Here is an 18080-nt window from a genome sequence, read left to right on the forward strand (position 1 = left end):
GAATGTGGGCTTCAGTTCATCAGACCTATCATTTATTAATTTCTTGACCGCAGCTTGATATTTGTCCAGTGTGTTCTCCATAGCTCTTTCAATATGATGAAAGGCCTTCAATTGAGCTTTGTACACTTCTACGACAGTATCATCAACCTCTTGAGGAGTGAGAACCTTGGAATTGCTTCCCATAATGGTGACATACTCCTCTCTAAATTTTTCCAAGGCCTCCTCTATGGTTATTTTGAAGTCTTTTGAAAGCCATGCATCCACATTACTATCTGCTTCACATACAATCTTCTCATATTGCTCCTCAACATCCTCCTTGTAAGAGAGTAGAATGGATTAATAGTCTTGGTTGGACATATCAGTGGTAAGGAGTTGTTGGGTTATGTTGGCTAGGGCTGCAAGCTGATCAACCAAAAGATAATTTATTATTGTAGGTTGGGCTTGAACATCTTGCATCCAGTGGGAAATTAGGTGTTCAGGATGGTTTGGTATGGTTGAGGTTGATGGTTGGTCTGTAGTGTTTGAAGTGGATGAGATGGAGGTGGTAATTGTGCCTTTGACAGAGGTCATAGTTTAACTCACAACATGAGCTGTGGTTGTGATAGTGTGTTGTTCACCACTAGTGGGAACCTCCATTTAAATTGGAGGGGATTTGACCAGGTTAATATCATGTACCATGACCTCAAACCCTTGTACCTCTTGCAAGGAACTGGCACTTGAATGTGCTATACTTGCCTCCTCAATGATGGGATTATTGGCAATCGTACTCCTAGCTTCAATAGACAAAGCAATTTCAGCCAGGTTTGTGAGGGGAGTTGTTCCTTCTTGAGAAACCTCAAATTGAATTGGAGAGGATTTGAGTAGCTCTCCCTCAAGAGGACTACCCTCAAACCTAGAAATCTATGTAGACTGTGGTACACATGAAGGTGCTATAAGAACCTGCACATGATCTTCAGTAAAAGCTGATGAAACCCATGTCTTTGTGATAGTGTCATAAGGTCTACCTCAACATGTAACCTCTCACCATATAAATGTTGTGTCATAGTGGTGATCACAGTTTCTTGAACCGTGTCACTTGATTTTGGCAAGGCTTGAGAAGTGGATTCAAGCCCTTCATTATAAGAAGAAGAAATTTGGGAAATAAGATTAGAGATTTCATAATTAATTTTTGGCAACTCCCCTGAATGGATGAGGAAGTTTCAACAGATGTGCTCTCATTGTGTGTGCCAACCAAATTACTTCTTTAAACCTCTTGAGAGTGCTCAAAAGATGGTGCAGACTCTGTACATGAGGCATTGGGGAGAATGTTCTGTTCAATAGTGACACCTTGTTGAGAAGGTGTCCTTAGAGTCTATTCATACCCCTTTGTTATTACTGCATCTTTTTGAGAAGATGCGGAGGTGGCTATTTGAGTGGTCAACTCAACCTTCCTTTGCTTCTTTGGCTTTCTAACCAGGTTTGACTCAATATTTGTTTGGTCCTCACCACTCTCAGCAACTACAACTATAAGTATTTACTTTCTCTTCTTTTTACTGACTTCACCCTGTTGAGAGGATGAAGTAGTTGGTTTCCTAGCTTTTATTGGTAGTGAAAGAATGGTCTCAGATGTGGAAGGCCCCTGTGTGCTATCCTGTTTGTGTACTTCTACAGGTGCATGAGCCATAGCTGTACAAGAAATTGCACTAGATCTCATGTCAGGCATAAGGTAAAGGTAGATCTAAATCTCTCCAACATGAAGTCAGTGATATTTAGAGCTACCTTTTAGCTATTGAGTATAACACATATGGGGGGGGGGGTGAATGTGTTTTCTGTATTTTTAGCCTTTTTAAAATTTGTTTGAATAATTGTGAAAAAGCAATTTATAATTTATAGAGATATTATGTTTAACTGAAATAGAACAACAAACACAATATTTCAAAACTCACTTAATTTGTATTAATTAAGTTTGTCTTGCTACAAATTCTGTGTTCTTAAAAAATATAAGAACTCAGCTTCTTCCTTAAGAGAATACAAGAAAATATGAATCTGTTTCTTTTTTCGCTAAACTAAGGACCAGTGCATGCTTTATACACTAGTTGCACAAGTTTACAAAACTTGCACTAAAATGAACTAAACTCTTTTCTAAAGCAACCTTTTTCTATTTCAATTTATAGCTTAGAAAATCTGTGCAGAATCTTGCAGGTTTGTGACCATCCTTTGTCTATTTAATCTTGACCCTTGATCTTGTATTCTCTCCATCTACTTTATAGACTTTTCAATCTAGTTAATAACTCATTTGTTGACTGATAATCTCGAATATTGAATTTTTTTGCATTTTGTATTTGAGAGGCATATCGATATCTCCAGTTTGATCTATAGAGAAGTGACATATCGATAAGTATAATGAGTTATTGAGATCTCTGAGTTCTTTATAGATATATTTGACTTGTCGAGCTCTCTTGATCTTTGCATGTTGGATGACTTGTCGATATTTCTGAGATCTCTACATGTAAGATTGACTTTTCGATATCTCAGAGACCTCTGCATACATTTTTACTTGTCAATAACTCTGAGATCACTAATGAGAAATTGACTTATCGATATGTCCAATCTTCACATTTCATTTTGACTTGTTGATATCTTCGAGTTCTCTACATGCAGAAATGACTTGTTGACATCTCCAATCTTCACATCTTCATTTGACTTGTTGATATCTCTGAGATTTCTTTATATGTCATTTTAGACTTCTCGATAAGTCATTCTGGACTTCTGGAATGACTTCTCGATATTGCTTGATCTGTGACTTGTCGATATCTCGACTTAGAACATTTTTCTTAAAATAGTTTTATTTAACTCCAAGCTTCTTCACTTTTCTCTAAGGCATGATCATGGCTTAAACTTCTTCCAGAGTTTATTCCTTAGCTTGAATCTGTTTACTGGAAAAATACTCCAGTCTAATCTTTTAAGCTTTTTACAGAATCAAGTAATACAATACAAAATACAAAATTGATTATTAAATAACTAAATCTCAGGGTTGTAAATGTGACTTAGTCTTGTTATTGTACATGCATGTCATACACAACAATCTCCCCCAATTTGTGAGAAGATTGCTTATCACAAATTCATGCCTGATAACAAGACTAACCCTAAGTTTAAAATAATTACATAAAAACTGACAAATTAACAAAAATAACTTTTATATATTCGATGATTACATAAATTCAATAGTTACAACCATCGCATGAATTTCTCATAGCATGGTTATTTTCTAATGAGGTCCTTTAGATTTACAAGCACTTGGAGTTCCTCTTTTATTTCAGTCCCTCTTAGAGCTTCTACAAGCTTGAGCCAATCATCCAATAAGTAACCAACTCTAAATCTTGAGAATCTTCCAACTTGTATGTTCAGAAAGTTTCCATCCTTTGATATTCTACTCAACCCCCTTGCCTTGAGCTCATTTGATCTCTGCTCAAACATCTTTATACCCCTTGCATATTTTCTTTCCCTTTTCTCCTTTTCAGCCTTCAATCTTGCATGTCTTTTATTCCTTTCCCTTAACCTTTCAGACATCACAGCCTTCCACATTCTTGTACTTGTGTCCTTATCCTTCATCAAGATTATCATCCTCTTCAATTATGTGGTTGAAAAGGTTTCCAATATTGTCCTTTGAAGAAAAATTAAGGAGCCATCAATGTAGTAGATTCTGACTTCTGCTAAAGATACAACACAAACTTTGACAATTTCTTCAGATAGTTGTTGGAAAAAGTCATCATCTGTGATGCACATGTTTAGGGGAAGAAAGTCAGTTTGATTGAAATAGTTCCAGATGACCCCATCACCAGCTTGCATTTTCCTTGGTTTTCTTCCAACAATCTTGAAGTGAGTTATGGTTGGAGGCTTGAATGAAGGTAGGTTTGAGAGTTTCTTTAATGTGACCTGGCTGGATCTAATTGGTATTGTGAGTAGGGTGTTTGCAGTTTGTTTGTACAAGTATTTTGACTTTAGAGGTAGGTTTGGTTGAGATAGTGTTTGTCTAGGCTTGGTGGTTTGAGTTTGTGTGATTTGTATTTGTTGGACATGTTTCTTGGTTCCTTCTTCTTCTCCCCTTCTCCTCCTTTTGCTATCATCTCATATCTTCCTTTTATCCTTCTTCTTCTCATATACCTTACTGCTAGTTGCTTCATAAGATTGACTTAGATTAGAGCCAGAAGGTTTTTTCTCATCATTCTTCTACTCATCATCATCCTTTTCATTTTTTGTGTTGAATTGGGTAGTTGGCAACATGGTTTCAGCATTCTGTAGATATCTCCCCAACATCCTGATAATCTCCTCATCTTCTTCTGTCTTGTTCTTCTTTATCTTGAGCTCAATCTCCAATGTCATGATTAGCCTTAGATTACCCCTAACACGATTCTTGGGGATTGTGAAATATTTTCACTTCCTGGTTTGTGGATAGATGTAGGCCACCCCTTTGCTTGGATGAAGATAAGTTTAAGGAAAACAACTATTTGAGCTTTTTTGAGTTCATTAATCAATTGGGTGTCCTCTGGAATGACTGGATTAACTCTATCAATTATTACATCCAACTCAGATGCTCTCATGAATTGAAGATTTGAGAGAGACAACTGAAGACACCTGTCCAAACCACAATCATTGACATTTTCAATTATCCTTTTATCCAAAAAGTTTCCAACCTCTACTATCACCACTCTCAGAAAATTGATGTTGTTGGAGAAAGATCTCTTGTAAGTGATGTAGTTGTTGTGAGGAGAGACTCTTAGCACCATTAATAGTTCATTGAACTCCTTGTCTTGACAGGGTCCTTCTGCAGCTTTCTGGAGTTTTTCTTTTCCAACATCTTGAGAAATTTTTACTTTGTAGAGCTTTGATGAGAGTGGGATGTAGATTTCCAGCTTCCTTTGACTATAGACCAACTTCTTTGGATTGTTGAATTCTAGCTTCCATCTTCCTTCACAAAGTCCATCATTTTGTGAAAATCTTCAGATGCAAGAATTTCTTTGTTCACAAGAGCAACAAAGTTGTTCTTCTCATAGATGAATCCTGAATGAGACATGATTTTGACTACTGGTGCCATTGTTAAAGTGAGGAAATTTGCAGTGAGAGAGAGGATTTTGCTTTGAGGAAGAAGATAAAAGTTAGTTGCAATAGAGAATGATAAAAGTTAAAAATAAACTTGAAGTAAGGCTTTTATGTAATCTCATATTAAAAATGGAATATAAATTAAAGTAAAAATTAAAGACCCAATCAAAATTTCCCAAAATAGCTGTTTAAAAGTAAAATAAACTATCAAAATTATGTCAATTATCCGTCGTGATATACTTACAGACTGTAAGTATATCCGATAGATAATGTTCAGTACTTTTAACAGCTAAGATATAGATAATTCGACAGATAAGAATAAAGAAATTATCCGTCGGGTATAATATAATCCAGAAAAATGATTGATTTTACCACGTTATTCTATTTCGACGGATGATCAAACTCGATGGATAATAAACATCCGTCGAGATGAAAATTTTGACTTAGCCAAAATTTCATCTTAAAACAGGAAAATCAATTAATTTTCTAGTTGCATTACAACTTGCAAAAATATCAGAAATAATTTTAAGAATAATTAAGCATACCTAACTCACTTACCAACCTAGTAAAGGTGGATTCATCAAGTGGCTTGGTAAAGATACTTGCAAGTTGCTTTTTACTTGGAACAAAATGAATTTCCACAGTAACATTCATCACATGTTCCCTAATGAAGTGGTACTTGATGTCTATGTGCTTTGTTCTTGAATGCTGTACTAGATTTTTAGTGATGGCAATTACACATGTGTTATCATGGAAAATAGGAATTCTGTCCACTTGTAGACCATAGTCCAACAATTGGTTTTTCATCCATAAAATCTGTGCACAACAACTACCAGCAGTAATATATTTAGCTTCAGCTGTAGAGGTAGAAACTGAATTTTTCTTTTTACTGAACCAGGATACAAGATTATTTCCTAGAAATTGACAAGTTCCTGTTGTACTTTTTCTACCTATTTTACAACCTGCATAATCTGCATCTGAATAACCAGTTAGATCAAAACTAGAATCTTTAGGGTACCAAATGCCAAGTTTTGGTGTTCCCTTGAGATATCTGAAAATTCTCTTAATAGCTACTAAGTGAGATCTTCTAGGATCAGCCTGAAATCTAGCACAAAGACAAGTAGCAAACATTATATCTGTCCTACTAGCTATTAAGTACAGAAGTGAGCCAACCATGCCTCTATAGCTTGAAATATCCACAGACTTTTCAGTAATGTTTAATTCAAGTTTAGTTGTAGTGGCCATGAGAGTTTTTGCAGATGTGTAATCCATTAGATCAAACTTCTTTAAAAGATCATAAATATATTTGGTTTGACTAATGAATATTCCATCACTAACTTGCTTAACTTGTAAACCAAGAAAGTAAGTTAGTTCTCCCATCATGCTCATTTCATACTTACTTTGCATCAATTTGGAAAGCTTTCTCATCTGTAGAGCCAAATATAATATCATCTACATAATTCTAAACAAGTATACTAGAGCCATTAAAATTTCTAAAGAATAGAGTTTTGTCAACAGTACCTCTTGTGAAGTGGTTTTCTAAGAGAAATTTTGACAAAGTATCATACCAGGCTCTAGGTGCTTGCTTCAATCCATAAAGTGCTTTCAAAAGATAGTAGACATATTCTGGAAAATTTGGGTCTTCAAAACCAGGAGGCTGACTGACATAGACTTCCTCCTCCAAATCTCCATTCAGAAAGGCACTTTTAAAATCCATTTAATAGACTTTGAAATTGGCATGAGCTGCATAGGCTAAGAAAATTCGGATGGCTTCAAGTCTTGCAACAGGAGCAAAAGTTTCATCAAAATCTATTCCTTCTTGTTGACAAGCCTTTAGCAACCAATCTAGATTTGTTCATGACAACTATGCCATTTTCATCCATCTTGTTTTTGAATACCCACTTGGTGTCAATTGGATTCTTTCCTTTAGGCTTGGGTACCAGCTTCCATACCTTGTTCCTTTCAAATTGGTTTATCTCTTCCTGCATAGCTAAAACCCAATCAGGATCCAATATAGCTTCCTCTACCTTCTTTGGTTCTTTCTTAGAAAGAAAGGTGCTATACAAACATTCTTCTTGAGTTGCTTTCCTTGTTTAAACTCTAGAAGATGCATCACCAATAATGAGCTCAAAAGGGTGATCTATAGTCCATTTTCTCTGTCGTGGTAGATTAGCTCTAGATGAAGAGACCTCATTATTGTCTTAATGTGTGACTGAGTTTTGATTAAGAGAAACTCCCCTGAGTCTATGGTTTTTTGACTTAAAGATGGGGTTCTTTCTGTAAGTGATCTGTTTTGACTCCCAGCTTCTCTCATTATTCCGACGGATGATGCACTTTGTATATCGACGGATGAAGCTGATTGTCTACCGACGGATGAAGCAGATTGTCTACCAACGAATGAAGCATTATGTAACTCGATGGATGTTAATTTATGTGCTTCATTATTTGTAGATTTTTCTGCATTATCCTTAGCCACTATTTCTTGATCACTTTCATAATCACTATCATCACTAACCATCTCAACATTATCAAATTTGAGGCTTTCATGGAAATCTCTATCTTGTAGTCCTTCAATCTTTTTATCACAAAACACAACATGTACAGATTCCATAACAATGTTGGTTCTTAGATTGTAGACTCTATATGCTTTTCCCATAGCATATCCAACCAAAATTCCTTCATCTGCTTTGACATCAAACTTTCTATGTTGATCAGTTTGATTCCTTAAGATATAAAATTTGCAACCAAAGACATGTAAGAAATTTAGAGTTGGCTTCCTATTCTTGAACAATTGGTAGGGTGTCATGCACTTTGCTTGATTGATCAAAGAAATATTCTGAGTGTAGCATGCAGTATTCACAACTTCAGCCCAGAAGTATGTTGGTAAATTTGATTCTTCTAGCATTGTCCTTGCAGCTTCAATGAGAGATCTATTTTTCCTTTCCACTACTCCATTCTGTTATGGAATTCTTGCTGCAGAAAACTCATGCATGATCCCATTCTCTTCACAAAATAATTTCATCACAGAATTTTTGAACTCAGTTCCATTGTCACTCCTGATTCTTCTTACTTTGAAGTCAGGATGATTGTTGACTTGCCTTATGTGATTGATGATGATTTCACTAGCTTCATCTTTGGATTTTAGAAAATATGTCCAAGAGAACTTTGAGAAATCATCTAAAATAACTAGGCAATATCTTTTCCTAGAGATGGACAACACATTGACTGATCCAAACAAATCCATGTGCAACAGTTACAAACGTACTTCCATTATTGAATCAAGCTTCTTTTGGAATGATGCTTTAATCTGCTTTCCTTTCTTGCAGGCATCACACAATCCATCCTTAGTAAACTCCAGTTGAGGAATACCTCTGACCAATTCTTTTTTGACTAACTTATTCATGGTCTTGAAGTTTAGATGGGATAGCTTCTTGTGACATAGCTAACTATCATCTTGACTTGCTTTACTGAGAAGACAAGTTACTGATTCTGCATTTAATGAGTTGAAATCAGCTAGGTACATATTTCCTTTTCTCACTCCAGTGAGAACCATTTTTTTGCTCTTCTTGTTAGTCACAACACAGGCTTCAGAATTGAAAGTGAATGAGTTGCCCTTATCACAAAGCTAGCTGATACTCAATAAATTATGCTTGAGTCCATCCACTAGGGCAACCTCTTCAATAAAGACATTATCCTTTGAAATTAAACCATATCTCATAGTATAACCCTTGCTGTCATCTCCAAAAGTGATACTTGGGCCAGCTCTTTCCTTGCACCCAGTGAGCAGGGTGCAATCTCCAGTCATGTGCCTTGAGCACTCACTATCCAAATACTAAAGATTCTTTATATTTCCCTACACACATCAAAATCAAATCAAGTTGATTTTGGTACCCAAGTTTCCTTGGGTCCTGCCATGTTAGCCTTTTTCTTTGGTTTCTTAGGTTTGACCTCATTTGACTTAGGTATTTCAGATTCATCCTTAGTCACTTAAGTTGGACCTTTGAAACCATTCATTAAAGCAGAATTATCATGCACATTTTGATTAACAGGAAAATACATGCTATTTTCAAATATGTTATTCCATTAAGGCATGCTAAATGGCATTGGAGGCATACTAAATGCAGCATAATAAGGATTAGGTGCAAATGACATATTAGCAAATTGTGCATTCATATTCTGTGCAGGAAAAATATTCATAGGCATTGCAGACATGACAGTCATGTTGGAAAAATAAGAAGGTGCAGACATGGGAGTAGGCATAACAAGTTTGCAATTAACAGACAAATGATTAACAGTACCACACTTAACACATATTTTTCTTGGAGCATATTAATCAGATGTGTAGTTGTTATGTTTGTTAATCCCTACTTTCCCATTTCTATTGTTTTTCCTTTTTGATTCTGTTTTAACCTCAATCTTTTCTAATTTGTCATTCAATTGCTTGATAGACAGATGCCCAACATTAACTCTCTTTTCTTTTCTCACTTGACTTGATTCTCCTGAAACAAAGTTTTTAGAAACTGATCCATATTTATCATTCAACTTAGCTAGCTTAGCTTTGCTAACTGGCTTACTGACATTCGACGGATGTGGCTCATTCTCTTTCGACGGATAATTTTTTTGATTATTCGACGGATAATTTTCATCATCTGTCGAGTCCACATCTGTTGAAAGTCCTTCAACCAAGTTGGAATTAAGCTTCTCTTTATTCTTTTTCCAGGCTGCATCACAAAAAGATTCTATACCTTGAACTTTAGTGATTTGAGCATGGACATCTCTGGATGATTTCCATGCCTTAATCACTTCCTGTTCCCGTTCAAGTTGCTTTCTTAAAATTTCCTCTGTCTTTAAGGATTCTATAAGTTCATCCTTAGCAACCTTGCATTCTAATTTCAATTTTTCAAACTCAATAAATTGAGTCTCTAGCACATTGTTTCTTTCACTTAAAAACATATTATTTTCTTTAATTTTATTATTTTCTTTAGTGAGAGACTTGAGTTTAACACGCAGGTGATATAATTCAGTAGACATGTCATTTATTGTATCATTACACTCATCTTTAGACAAATGAGCTAGGCTAGTTGTGATTACTTGATTGCTTGATGAACTTGTCTCTGTTTCATCTGACTTGGCCATTAGGGCTAGATTGACATAGTTGATTTCTTCATCTTCATCCAATCCATCTGCAACCCAGTCATTCTCCTGAGTTATGAAAGCCCTTTCCTTTTTCTTGAGCAACTCAAAGTATTTCTGTTTATAATCAACAAGCTCAAACTTCTTTTTAGCATAATCAGGCTTTCTGCACTCACTGGCAAAATGCCCTGCTAAGCCACATTTGAAACACTTGAATTTTGACTTATCAACCATGTTTTTATTTGGCTTGGTTGCTCCAAAATTCTTCTTGAATTTGAGCTTGGCAAACCTCCTGGATGAGAATGCTAGATGCTCATCTATATCATCCATTTTATCTTGGCTCAATTGTTCTCTATTTCCAGCTACCAACCCTTTACCCTTACTTTCACAGACCTTTGATGTAGATTCAATAACTTCCACCTTCATCTTTTTCTCCTTCTCTAAATCAGCAACTAGTGCAATAGATCCTCCCTTCTTTCTTCCCTTCTCCATCTTTTCATCTTGCTCTATTTCAAGCTCATAGGTTTTCAGGATGCCATACAGTCTTTCCAAGGTGAACTCCTTGTAATCTTGTGAATTTCTCAATGAGACTGTCATTGGCTTCCACTCATTTGGGAGAGATCTAAGGAACTTAAGGTTAGAGTCTTTTGTTTGATAGACCCTTCCATGCAGTTTTAGAGCATTCAGCAGTTTTTGAAACCTACTGAAAATATCAGTGAGTGACTCACTTTGTTCACAGCGGAAGTGCTCATATTGCTGAATCAAGAGTTGCATCTTGTTCTCCCATACTTGCTCAGTACCATCACAAATAATCTATATTGTGTCCCAAACCTCTTTGGCTGTTTTATAGTTAATGATGTTGTCAAACATATCACCACCAACACCATTAAACAGTATATTCATGGCCTTTTTATCTTTCCTGACTTGCTCAATGTCTAGATCAGACCATTTATGCCTAGGCTTTAGAACTGATGGTTCATTCCCTGTAGCAGCTCTCATAGGGACATGAGGACCTCTTTCAATGCATTCCACATAAGCTTCATCTTGAGAGAGAAGATGTAGGTGCATCTTCACCTTCCAGTGGTGATATTTGTCTTTGTCCAGAAATGAAATCTTTACTCCAACATCCTTCTTGTTCATCTTGTCGATTGTTGTGATCTTCACACTCTTTGTGCTTCAAGAACCTGGCTTTGATACCAATTGTTATTTCCAAACAATACAACAAGAATTACAGAAGGGGGATGGGTTGAATGTAATTTTGGCTTCTTTTTGAGATTTTAAAAATATTATAACTTAATATATATAACATTATTTGATTTGCAATAATTCGGAATGGAAGAATAATAGAAATCAAAACACTAAATAATAAAACACAAAGCTTTAAAGCTTTCTGGTGGATTTGAATTCATACCATATATATATATCAGATTGAGAACTCTGTGATGCTTTGAATAGCACACAACTGCTTACAAGTGAACAAATAAACTTATAGAGAAATTCTTAGCAGATACAACCTTATTTATTACTCTGGAAAAATAAGCTTTCTTAGTTACTTTGTTCTACTTGATATTCTTAGTTTATATATCACCAAGTTACATGATAATAATACAAGACAAAAAAACAAAATGAATCTAGTCTAATATCATGCTGCTACATTACTCCATCCAGCATTTTTGAATATCTTCACATTTACATGGAAATGGTAATGCTTCTTTGTTCTCAAAATCCTGCTTAACAGGATGCCATATTCCTTTTGCAAACACCCGACGCATGTGACTGTGTTGTCACTATCAACATCTATTTTGAATATGATCATCCGTCGGGACTAAGTTGGTTATCCGTCGGGAGCCTTGGTGATTATCTGTCGGGAGCCTTTTTAGATTATTCGTTGGGAGTCTTTCTACCACTTGACTCTATTTCACTTCTACAAGATTACAAGACATCTTATATTTACAATTAGCCAACCTATTCTGTACATCAATCTACCAGTCATCATGACTTACAAAATCCTACAGCATCTACTCAACTAAAACATGTTATTTGCACAAATGTGCTACAATACTTATTGCTACATGAGCTACATTCTCGATGGATGTTCAGTTGTCATCCGTCGGGACTGTAAAGTTCATCCGTCAGGACTATATTAAAACATCCGTCGAGAGCTACAAATTCACTAAGTTAAATCTACTAAGGTGTTTTGTTTAACTTATCATCAAGTTCACAACATATCCCTAACACATCCTTTGTCCAGTGAATCTTATCCCTTGATCTTGTATTCCTCAAGCTACTTTTGTAGTCTTTCCAATTCAGTGAATGAATTGTTTGTTGACTGAAAATCTTGAATCTTGAACTTGTCTGTATTCTGAATTTGAGATAGTATGTCGAGATCTCTTTTTATTCTATCGAGAAGTGACACATCAATAAGTGGAGTGACATATCGACATCTTTAGTTCTCGATATATTTAAATGATTTGTCGAGGTCTCCATTTCTCTACATGTAAAATGACTTGTCGACATCTCCATTTCTCTACATGGGCTTTTGACTTGTCGAAATCTTGAGTTCTCTACATAAAGAATTTTACTTGGTGATATCTCTGAGATTTCTACATGGAAAATTGACTTCTCGATATCTCTGAGATCTATATATACATATTTTGGCTTGTCAATATCTCTGAGATCTTTACATGAAAAATTGACTTGTCAATATCTCTTGGGACTTCTCTACAAGTTGTTTTGGATTTCTCGACAGACTTCTCGATATCCCTTAATCCGTGACTTATCGATGTCTCCACTTAGAAATTTTTTATAGAACAACATTATTCAACTCCAAACTTATACACTTTTCTCTGAGGCATGATCAGGACTTGATCTTCATCCAAATTTTATTCCTTAGCTTGGATACTGTTCACAAAAAATCCCCAAGTCTAATCTACTAAACATTTTTACAGACTCGAGGAAATACAAATATTGATTATCATACAACTTAATTTTAGGGCTGTCAATATGACTTGATCTTGTTATATACATACATGTCTTGCACAACAGTGTGTGTATATGTATGTGTGCATATATATATATATATGTATGTGTGAATGTATTAATTTATATATATGTATGTATTTATTGTATGTATGTATGTGTTTATGTATGTATTAATAGATGTATGCACATATTAATTATAAAATAATTAATAATACTTAATAAATGAATAATGATGTGAAATAAATCTTATAAAAATATGTCATTCCAAAATAGAAAGTTATCGGGACAAAGAGTATCATATGTCATTCAGTGAGTAAACTTACAGTATTGACGTCAATTGCATATATAGTATGACTCGACAATCACATTTCTAACACATAAACGTATAAAATAATTAAAAAACAAATTGATAATTATTTAAATTCAGAGTGATTGATATACATCAGGCACACGTAATCACTTGTATTTATTTTACTTTCGAAACATTAACATATTACAAATACCACTTAATTATGAAGTGACAAATAATGTATACTAACATAATTTATTACTTCTTAAGAATGCACCATTGCAAATATACCTCAATTACATGGGATCATATGCATAAACAAATAAGTTATTCATCTATTAGGTAACAACATAAATAAAACGTATGCAATTACAGCGACAACAATTTCAATTAACACAATATATAGTATACCCGTGCATTACACGGGTTACATAGCCAGTCTATTATATATACTAGGGATTTTTGCCCGAACTACGCGCGCTCACTAATTTTTAATTTTTGAAAAATAAATTTAAATTTAATGTAATGTGGTGATATTAAATTTTATTTAAACATAATTACTAATTTTATATTTTTTTCGTAAAAAAAGCAACGCACGTATCACATTTTTTTATATGACATACATTACTTTTGCAATGTCTACAGTTTTATGAAGGTAATTATCAAATTAATAAATTATTTAATTAATGAAAGATTTAAATAATCTTACTATGTGTATCTTTGATATTTGTTAGTTATTTTTTGTAATGGAAATTATTTTATAAATTGTGATAATTATTCATTTCTAACTATATAAGAAATTAAATGTAAATGAATTTGATTTTGTTATTATTTTGATGATATGTTATAAAATTTCTTTTAATAGTTTTTATCAAATTTCAATAGTATGTACAACTTTACTATTGTAATTTATTTTTAAAAAGAATTTACATTTATATTTTAAGAGTAGGTAATTCATAACCAACATATCTTTATCGGTTTGGGCCTAATAAACATAGTGATAACGGCCAACAGAACACGGAGAACACAGTGTAGCAAATCAAGAGGATCGATGACGACTACGGCAACAACTACGACAACTCACGCAGAGAAACTATCTGGATCAGAAGATTACGAAAAGTTTATGGAGGTTAATAACCAAATTCTTTTATGTATGTACTTGTCATCACTTGTTTATAAAGATTTTTATTGAATAGTTTGATTAAGACTTTAATTATGATCCAAATCTAATATTTCAGTGTATATAATGAAAAATTTGTATGCATAAGAGTATTCCATGTATTGATGTTGATTGCATGTGTAAGTTGCGAGTCATATAGATAATGATTTAATTTCCCTTAATACAGTAGTTGTTAGAGTTAGTAGATTGATCACAATTGAACCAGATTTCTGTATATCCTATTTTGGACTGAGTTTTAAATTTGAATGTTCAGGAAGTTAAGAGAAAGCACGACTCATGGAATGTTGACAGGGATATGGGTAATATGTCAAACAAATTTTTTTCATTGCTTCTGGAAAACTGAATGTAAAGTTTAGGTAAAATTGATTAATCAATGTTTCATGTAGGTAGAGGACGAAAACTGTTAGCCGGCTTTGTTTCTGTAAATGTCGAGAGAGATGAGGATGGAGCATTTGTAAGTGACTGAATGCTTGTATTTAAACGTTATTAGGAAGCTGGAGTTTTATTGTACCTGATGTTAAGTGGTATTTATGTCCATTTAGAATTCTCTATAAAGGCTTGAATTGGTGCTTTGTACTCAAGTTATTCGTGTATTTAATGTGTTTTTGTAGTATTTTTGCATTTCAGGCATAAATAAAAGAATCAGGAGATTTAGCATTGTTTTGGTGCTAATTTGGTGTTAGGATGGTGCTTAGGAAGATTGCTCGAGAATTTCCGACTTAAACCAGTCAAGAAAACATAATTTAGGATTGTTTTCCAGAGAGTCAGCGTGCCCGCGCTGTAGTAGCGTGCGGCCGCGCCGAGATGCAGAATTGTAGCACGCCCGCGCTGGTCAAGCGCGCAGCCGCGCCAGGTCAGGATGGCAGAATTTTGTTTCTACTTGGATTCTGAGAGTTTGAAGCCCTGGTTGATTCTACAGCATATATATTAATAACTTATGATCGTTTTTCATAACAAGATGTACCAGAGCTTAAGGAGAAGGCGTAAGAAGACCGTATATCACAATTCAACCAAGACGAAGAGGATCTAGTTTATTCTTGTGATTCTTTATTTTAAGTTGTAATCTTGGATGCTAGTTTTCTTATTTGTTCAACCTATACACTTGTTTAACGTACTTGGTTTTATTATTTATTCAGTAGAAAGACTACGTTTATTATACCATGCTTTCATTGGAACCCACGTTGAGGATGAGTCCGACTATGGGCTAATCGTTGTCGTGCGGTTCGAGCGGATTTACTTAGGGATTTCTTTAGTTAAATTGTTTCGATGCCTTAGTGTGTGGTGATTGTTTGATATCCTAGTATTGGTTGTGCTTATTCGTCTTATGAGCGTCGCGAACTTATTAGATAGCGTGTTAATCTCTATTGAAGCGAAAGTGAATTTAGGGGTTTAGAACTTGCCATGCTAACATAGGTTCATGTATTTGATATGCATGATTCGTAGGTAATTTTAACCATCTTACTTGCCCTATGTAATCATGATAGATAACTTGTGCATTAAGCCGTTATGTTGTCAAATTCTATAGACATATAGGGTCTCAATATAATTAGTGTCTATTCAGCTTCTATCTATTTTGTGGATGTATGGTATTAGGGTATTAGTACAATGAAAGTTGGCATTTACTAGTTTCATGTTATCTGATTAGTGTCATCACCATTGCATGCTAAGGTTAAGATCAAAAAGGCTATTGAATGAAGTAGTAATGAAGTTAGAATCCCATGTTTCTGTCATATAGTAAAATTATTCCTTATAAATCTCTTAGTTAATATTCTTTAGTATAATCTCTTAGTTAATCGTAGTTTTAAACAATCTCAATTTGTTAATCGTCTTAGCATTGAATAATAACCATATCATTGTTGCCTAAGTTCATTGATTAAAATTAACCTAAACCAGTCTCTGTGGGAACGAACTAGAAATAATTATATATTACTTGTGATCGCGTATACTTGCGTGAATATTAGCGCGTGTTTTCATCCTAACAAGTGTTTGGCGCCGCTGCCGGGGAATCAATGATAATTTTTAGTTTATGTGTTTGTCATCAGTGATCATTAAAGTTCATTAACTCGGACATTGTTACTTACTTGTTTCCTTGTCGTGTTTCAGGTACTCTAGCGAGCATGTATGCATACGCGCTCTCGGTCTCGTAAGAGAACACTGGATCAAGCTGAGGAAAAAGTTGTAGTAGCTAAGGAAGTTTTCGAGGAAGTTCTTGTCGAGAAGAAAGTTGAAGAAGAGGCTCTTATTATAATGGGAGGACCAGAAGCATACTGAAGGCTTTGATGGATTACTCTCAACCGAAGATTAATGATATTCTGTCTAGCATTGCCCGACCAACCATCTCGGCTAACACCTTTGAGATCAAGTCGAGCACGATTTAGATGATACAGAACTCAGTTCAGTTTGGGTGTTCTCCGACCGAAGACCCCAACATGCACATCAGAGATTTCATCGGAATCTGTGACACTTTCAAGTTCAATAGAGTTTCTGAAGATGCTATTAAGTTGAGGCTTTTCCCATTCTCTCTGCGGGATAAAGCTAAGTGCTGGTTACATTCTCTACCACAAGGATCTATCACCAAATGGGAGGATCTTTTTCAAAAGTTCCTAACTAAATTCTTTCCTATGGCGAAGATTGCTGCAATCAGAAACGCACTTACTCAATTTACTCGGCAATATGGAAAATCTTTATGTGAGGCTTGGGATCGTTATAAAGAGATGCTTAGAAAATGTCTTCACCATGGGATGCCTGACTGGATGATCATTAACTGCTTCTATAATGGATTGGGTGCTACTTCTAGACCCCTGCTTGATGCAGCATCAGGAGGAGCCTTGTGGGTTAAAAGCTATAATGAAGCTTATAAATTGATTGAACTGATGGCTGCTAATGAATACCAGAATCCTACTCAGAGACTACCTCAGGGAAAGGTAGCAGGAATTCTGGAAGTGGATGTAGCTACTGCTATAGCTGATCAGCTTAAGGCTTTGACGATGAAGGTGGATTCTTTGGCTAATTATGGAGTTAATCAGATCACTAGTGTCTGTGAGCTTTGTGGTAGGAGTATCTTTGAAGGTTTAACATGAGCAATGTCATAGGATTCCTTTTCCTTATTTTCTGATATCAAGCCAACTTGAGCTATGTCAGAGGTTGCTTGCTTCACTATCATATCAGAACTTACTACATCTTGACTCTGAACAACATGAGCTATGTCAGAGGTTGTTTGAAAAATCTTCTTTGAAATCAGAGTAAGACTAGTATCTTCTTCATCAATTATTTCTTCATCCATGACTGGCATATAAACCTTTACAGGTTCATCAACCTTTTCTTTGCCCTTGGACCTTGGATCAATTTCCCCTTGTGATTTGGCTTTGGTCACCTCAGAATTTGTTCTTTCCTTTATCACAATACCCTTAGGCTTTG

General features: G+C 35.0%; 1 non-coding gene across 1 annotated transcript; it reads right to left on the reverse strand.

The window, feature by feature from the left end:
- Positions 1–17299: 17299 nt before the first annotated feature.
- Positions 17300–17406, reverse strand: LOC141681347 (small nucleolar RNA R71). The gene has a single exon (XR_012558787.1). It is a non-coding gene; the product is annotated as a small nucleolar RNA R71 (small nucleolar RNA).
- Positions 17407–18080: the final 674 nt, after the last annotated feature.

The sequence above is a fragment of the Apium graveolens genome, chromosome 8 (genome assembly GCF_009905375.1).
Source record: "Apium graveolens cultivar Ventura chromosome 8, ASM990537v1, whole genome shotgun sequence".
In the NCBI taxonomy this organism is placed as follows: Eukaryota; Viridiplantae; Streptophyta; class Magnoliopsida; order Apiales; family Apiaceae; genus Apium; species Apium graveolens.